This window comes from Cryptomeria japonica, chromosome 9, assembly GCF_030272615.1.
Source record: "Cryptomeria japonica chromosome 9, Sugi_1.0, whole genome shotgun sequence".
NCBI lineage: Eukaryota > Viridiplantae > Streptophyta > Pinopsida > Cupressales > Cupressaceae > Cryptomeria > Cryptomeria japonica.
Window position 1 is genome coordinate 641929354 of NC_081413.1, and position 7038 is coordinate 641936391.

Consider the following 7038-nt stretch of genomic DNA (forward strand, 5'->3'; position numbering starts at 1 on the left):
TGTATATTATTATATTAGGGACATACATTAGGGACACGTCTCTTATGATCCTTATGCCTCTTAGCTTATGTACAAATCGATAAAGAATTTTATATTTCTCAATTCTATAGATTTTTTTATTATTTTTGTTGTTTCTCCTACTAACATTATTTTTATAAACAAATTCTATTTTTATCTCATTTCAAATAAATTTAAGTAAGTTGCAAACCTTATTTTGGTAATTGATTGCCTTCTCTATGTAATTTTACTTGACTCAATATTAAAAATAAAAAAATATAAAATTGCAAGCCCTTGTTTTGTTTGATCTATTACATCTCTTGGAGAGGTTTCTTAGATTATGCTAGTAGTACTATTCACCATAAATGTTAAAACTATACTATTAATCATATGAATAATGGTATGATAAAATTTATTAAATTATTATTATTTTAACAAAGTTATTGGACAAGCAGCTTTCATAGCTCAGTTGGTTAGAGCACCCGTTTAGTAAGCGGGAGGTCATGAGTTCAACTCTCATTGAAAGCATATTTTACCCAATCAATTTGTTTCCAACCGAAAGGAAGTTGGAACAATTACGGCTCGTGGAAAACGGCGTTCACTTTCTTGGCAGATTTATTTCGAAGAGCAGATTGAAATGGATTGAGTTTGAAGTGGTTGAATACAGTCCCGTATAATCGCTTTTTGACAGGAAATTTGCGACACTTAAGGGCAGATTTGTACAAAAAATTATAATGTGGACACGGGTCACGTCTTGACATCCCGTTCAAGTACTTTTTGACAGGAAATTTGCGACACTTTAGGGCAGATTTGTACCCAAAAAATAAAGCTGACACGGCTTACGGTTTCACATCCCGAACAATTACTTTTGACAGAAAATTTGCGACAATTTTAGGGCGGATTTGTACAAAAAATATAATGCGGACACGGCTTGCGGCTGGAAATCTCGTGATGTTTGCAGGCTTATAGCTTGAAATCTCGTGAAGTTTGCAGGCTTATAGCTTGAAATCTCGTGGAGTTTGCAGGTTATTTTTTAGGTACTTCAAAGAATTGTATTTTTGTTAAATTCATGTACAAAATATTCGCAAAAGAGTAGAGAAAAATATTGTCCTATCTGCTCTTGTACAGCTTACGAACAGCAAGGGTTTAGAAAAATATAGCCATATCTGCACTGGTACCTTTCCTTGTGCGCAGTTCAGGAAAGATATTTAAAGTCTAAATTACTGACAAACTAGGCTGAGAATCCCGGCAATTAAGTGTGCAGAGCTTCTCGGTGTAGTTAACGAGATCTTTATTATAAAACAGTACGTTCGCCGTTACTTGCAGTGTGAACAATTTGAAAATATTAGGTTTCGGCCTTTACGTTATGAGGTCACCGTGGCGATTGTTTGACCCTCTGTAAACTGTAAATGAGACGTCAGATCATATATTAACGCCATTGTTTTGTCGGACAGCAGAATATAGGTCCGTTCAAGCTCATTCATTTTGTCTGAGCCGTCATTAAGATTTCCTGGACGCCATTGATTGTGAATTGGTATCTAATTGTCTAGTACAGACGACTGAAAAAATCATTGCGTCTATCCAGCATAGTACAGAGATTTGAGCAACACGAGATTATGTTGGAATGACTGCTGTACCAAACTCTGCTATTTTTTCTCCCAAAATTTCCTCTATTTACAGATGAAAAGATTTAAAATACAGTTTTCTGGAGGAGCTTGTCCAAGAAACAGGGTTTCCCAAAACAAGGCTCGAGGAGTTTCTATTCATGGGAATAAAAAATCAATTAATTTGGTACATCTTGAGGATTGGGTTTTTTGGACGTCATTAAAATTCATTTATTCATTGTGAAATATCTCAAATTATCATATTGATAAGAAGAAGATTTAGTAGTTTGATTTCATGTATGGACAATCACTCTCAAAAATATCTAATATGAAAAATGAAAGAAAAAAATATTTAGAGATCAATTTTCTGAAATTTATAATATTGTTTATGATTATTTTAAAATTTTAATTGTATGAGAATTTTTTATTATTTTGTTTTATTTAATTATATTCTCCTTTTTTTTCCCTCTTTTGTTGCTTATTTAACTATTTATTTTTGTATTTGTAATAGTTTAAATGTATTTTATATTTATACTAAAAATAATTTAAATAAATCTATTTTAAAAACATTCATTTAGAAATGACTATCTAATTTATGACATAGATCTAATATAAATATTTTAAAACTAAAATAAAATATCTATATTAAAATAAATTTGATTTTAGGTATATATATGATGAGGAGTTCAAGAATGATAGAGGGGAGGATGTGAGATGTGTTAGGTCCCGGAGACAACAGGGGGGCGGGGTGTTGAATCAATTGTCCAATAAATTCAAACCAAAATTAACTTAACCAAAACTTAATGCTTAATGCCAGTAAACCAAACTTTATGCCGGTAGACAGTTTTATCAGTTAATTGCAGTATTGGTAAAGATTAATGCATGAAACAAAAAGACAATAACATCCACAACACATAACTCAAATATTTGTACGTGGGAACCTTGTAAGGGGAAAAACCATGGTGGGAAGCCTTACCCACAATCAAATGATACTACTGCAGATAGTATGTGTATACAATATGGAGTCTGCACATGCAAAAAGGCCAGCTGCCTAGAGCTCACTGCCCTATCACAAAATGGGAGTCACACTGATTACAATTGGATGGTTAAATCCAATGATAATGTACTGCACAAAATAACATCTTCATATACTGGATTCAGTACTGGTTTAGCTCTGATTATCTTCTCAAAACCTTCCTTTAATCTTCAAATGATGTTTGTGTGTATAGCTCTGCTTATTTTCGCATATACCTTATTACAATCCTTTTTTTCCTTCGCATTACAATCTCACAAATGAGATCTTACATATATACCGAAAGCTAAGACCAAATGTGTAGGTCGGCTTACAAAGAATATTACAATAAAATCAATTACAAATAAATCGAAATCCAATGCATCATGTTGGCTCAATGCATTTACAATAATAATAAAATCATCTTCATAACGTGCCATGCTAATCTGAAATAGATATTCTTGCCGGTGCATAACATGGACCTATTTGTCGGTAACAACAAATATGCAAACCCGAATAAACAAATAACCAAATCACTAAAACCAAGTGATCAAATAATGTCTTCGACATAACCAAGTAGTCTCCAAGTTATTCCAAGTGCCGATGAACAATATAACTTGCCGGTGAACCAAATACCGTTGACTGTGCATAAGTCTCTGACTTGCCGGTGAACAAAACAAAGATCTCCAAGTGCTGATAAGTGTTGAAAAGTGATGACAAGTGTTGACATCAATGACAAAACCATATCAACATATCCAAAATACCAACAAGATGCAACGGAAGGAGTTTGTTTTGTGGGCTAGGACTTGATGCCCTAGCCACTTTTCTCTTGTTTTTTGCATTGTGTTGGGGGCCTGTGCACCTTCTCTTCCTTTTTCCTGTGTGTGTAGTTGTCTTTGGCATGTGTGTTTTGTTGTGAGGGGGGCGTTTTGGAGTGGGTTGTACCAAGGGTGTTGGCTGCGGGTGTGTTTGGTGTTCTATGTAGGCTTTCTTAGGTTGTTGCCTTCCTTCTTCACTATGTCATGGCTATCTATTGAGCTCTCTTTATGCTTTGTGTGGGAGTCATTTTCCCTAGTTTGGTGTTGGTTTTTCCTTTAAGGTTTAAGCGAGTTGGTGCTCCTTGCTGTATTTTTGTTCCTTGGGCTTTGGTTTTTTGTTTTTGATGGGAGATCGGGGTGCTTCCTCGAGTATGGTGGTTTCGAGAGTTATGACTGCTTTAGATCCATCTTCCTCTCTATATGCAATTATCAAGGAACATCTAAACAAGATATCAACTGGAGAAGGTTCTCCTTCTTTGAAGGGTGTTCCCAAAATAAATAAATAAATGAATGGTTGTTTGCAGAGATGCCAGGAGTGCCTTGTCTTGGTGGTTCATCCAGAGATAGTCTTAGAGGACGTATCATATTGGAATAATCATTATCTTATTTGCAAATTCATGGATCTTCGACATTCTTTGCATTTTTCGAGTCTTGGGTGCGATGAGTTTGGAACTTTGAAGGAGATATGGAGATATTGATAGTAGCAAACAATTACTTTGTGGTTGTTTTTCATGCATGTCGAATAGAAATAAGGTTTTTGAAGGTGGCCCATATTTTTATAACAAGTTTGAGCTCTTCATCAAACCATGGCATGTGGGATTCAACTCTACTGAGGAGATTCCTTCAAGAGTCTCAATTTGGGTTCATCTTCCAAGGCTTCTGCTTGAGTTCTAGAGAAGTGACATTCTCCATTCAATTGCTCTTTTGCTTGGCAAACCGGTGGGCTTTGCTATGCAAACTCAAGTTAGGAAGGCAATTTCTTATGCTAAAAAATGTATTGAAATTGATTTAAATAATCCTACATTTTGTGGAATGTAATGTCCCCTTCTAGATTTTCCCCAGATGAAACCCTACACTCACAATTACATTAAATTAGGGTAAGAGAAATGACTTACAAATAATTACTTCTTCACTATGCTCTTGAATATATCCCTGCAACCATCGCATATAAAACACAAGTACATACATATATACAAATAAAACTAATAATATTGATAGAGTTAATAAACATATCTCTTATATTACTATTATTATCAAACATAGTGTGAGCATATAGTTAGGGACATGGTAGGTTTGACTAGGCTAACCCATACCAAGCCCAAGAGCGCATCTTTAGCCCTCTTGGCTCGGGTGGCATGACTTAGACATCCACTTGAGATATCCTACTTAATAGGGTACTTGTCTTGCTTCCCTATCCATGCCTCATCCCTTATAGTTAATATCTCATCATGGTAGGAATGGCATGGAGACTGTAGTGGGGTTCTCGGTTTGTCCAATCTAAGCCCCAGAGCAGGACTTTGACACTCTTGGCCTCAGTGGCAGGACTTTGACATCCACCCAAGGTATCCTACTTAGATGACAACCTTCTACCCTCTTACCTAACTCTCCCCCTTCAATTCCTAACGAGGTTCAACATTGGCCTATATCTAAAATGTACTAAAGATTACTGTTCTATCTAACATTGTCAGTCATACAAATAATAGGTTATTAATAATGCAGAGTAGGGTATTTAATGCATTAAGATCATAATAAGAAGTAGGTTAACTCGTATCTATATCTGAGAAATACTAAGATTTCATCTATATCTATAACTGATAAGAACTAGAGTAATGCATATCCATGTTATGGGTCTATATTTGATATACATTATAATAACCTTTACAATTGTTTTAAGAGCTAGGATAATTATCTATATTTGATAATAGTTTGGATGATATTCTTATGATTATGAACATTAATATCTTATTTCTTGTAACAGTAAAGAAAAGTTTGATACAACATACCCAATATGACTCTGTGCAGACTTGGCTTTAACTGTTGTCTATATGCTTTATCAAGTGATTGATAGGATACAACTTTCCTCTTTTCTTCTCTAATGTTCTTCCTGGATTCAATTATTTATTCTCGTATTATTATTTCCTTTTTCCCCTTCCAACCTCAAAGAAGGGTGGCCAGTGTACTTATAACTGTGTTCCTAAGTGAGAGGTTGCTTGCGATGGGACATGAATCAATGCCTCTTTGTCTATACATCCTTGGTGTGCACCCTTTCAAATCACACTAACTAATCATGAGGTTTATCATTAGTAATCATACTAACAATTAATCAATACTATTAATGTATTACCAACAAAACTATTAATCATCACTTGTAATCTTACTATGAGAATTTGCCAAGATCTAGGGCACAAAAAATAACACAAATAAGAGAGACAATAGTTTGACAAGAACCAACTGTATTCTCATCAATATGAAAATATGATCAACTGGATTAACCAATACAAAGACGATGATCCTGCTTATAAAGGCAAGGCCATATGGATATGTGAGCATACAATCATGACATGTGGCTCAATGAGATACAAGGATAGGTAGGAGAAATAATAAAATATTCCACAAGAGATGGATCACCCACCAAAGGTGGAATGTAACAACAAGATAAAACCACAAAAGGTGGAATTTCTCCTACATGCATCATCCCTATGTGCACACTTCCCTAAGTGTCTCATATCCAAACTACTATGAAATGCATTATCCTAAGTTAACTTAAGTGTAATTATGAGACATAATTTACACCAACACCCCCCCTTGAGTGCAACATAGGGGAATGTAGACTCAAGCTAACCAATTCAAGATGGGTCCTGACTACTAGGCCATGTTTGGTACCCATGTACAAATGCACATGCAAGAAAACCAATGCAATGCAATCTCTCACAAACGGAGAAAGGGAGAAAATCCAATGGGAAAAAACTCCCCCCCAAAAGAGAGATGAAAACTATATACAAAAGAAACTCTCAAAGAAGAAGGACAAAACTTCAAAGAGGAAAAAGTACCCCCCATAAGAGAGGAATGAAAAGTCAGGTGACCCCCCCCCCCCCCCCCCCGATGAAATGTCTCGCATCACCAAGAGAGCTTGCAACTCTTGATACTTACTCTTAATGAGGGGTTTGGTGAATATGTCTGCAACCTGCTCTGCTGTAGGATAATACTGCAAATCAATGACCTACTCCTAAATCAGCTCCCTGAGGTAGTGCATATGTATCTCGATGTGTTTGGTTCGCTAATGTTGGACCGGGTTCTTCGAGATCAAAATAGAACTTTGATTGTCACAATGAAGAACTATTGGTTGTGGAGTGTGAACCCAAACTCTATGAGAATATGCTGAAGCCAAATAGCCTCAGTTGTTGCATTAACAACTCCTGATACTCAGCCTCAGTCGAAGAGAGAGCAATAGCATTCTGCTTCTTTATCTGCTAACAAATGGGGCCCGAACCAAGATGGAAGCTATAACCTGAAGTAGACTTACAATCATCAAGATCACTGACCCAATCTGAGTCTGTGTAACCAACCAAGTGAAGTCTTGTGCCTACTCCATAGTGAATCCCATAAT

At 35.7% G+C, this 7038-nt stretch overlaps 1 non-coding gene across 1 annotated transcript; it reads left to right on the forward strand.

The window, feature by feature from the left end:
* Positions 1–451: 451 nt before the first annotated feature.
* Positions 452–525, forward strand: TRNAT-AGU (transfer RNA threonine (anticodon AGU)). Its single transcript has one exon. It is a non-coding gene; the product is annotated as a tRNA-Thr (tRNA).
* Positions 526–7038: the final 6513 nt, after the last annotated feature.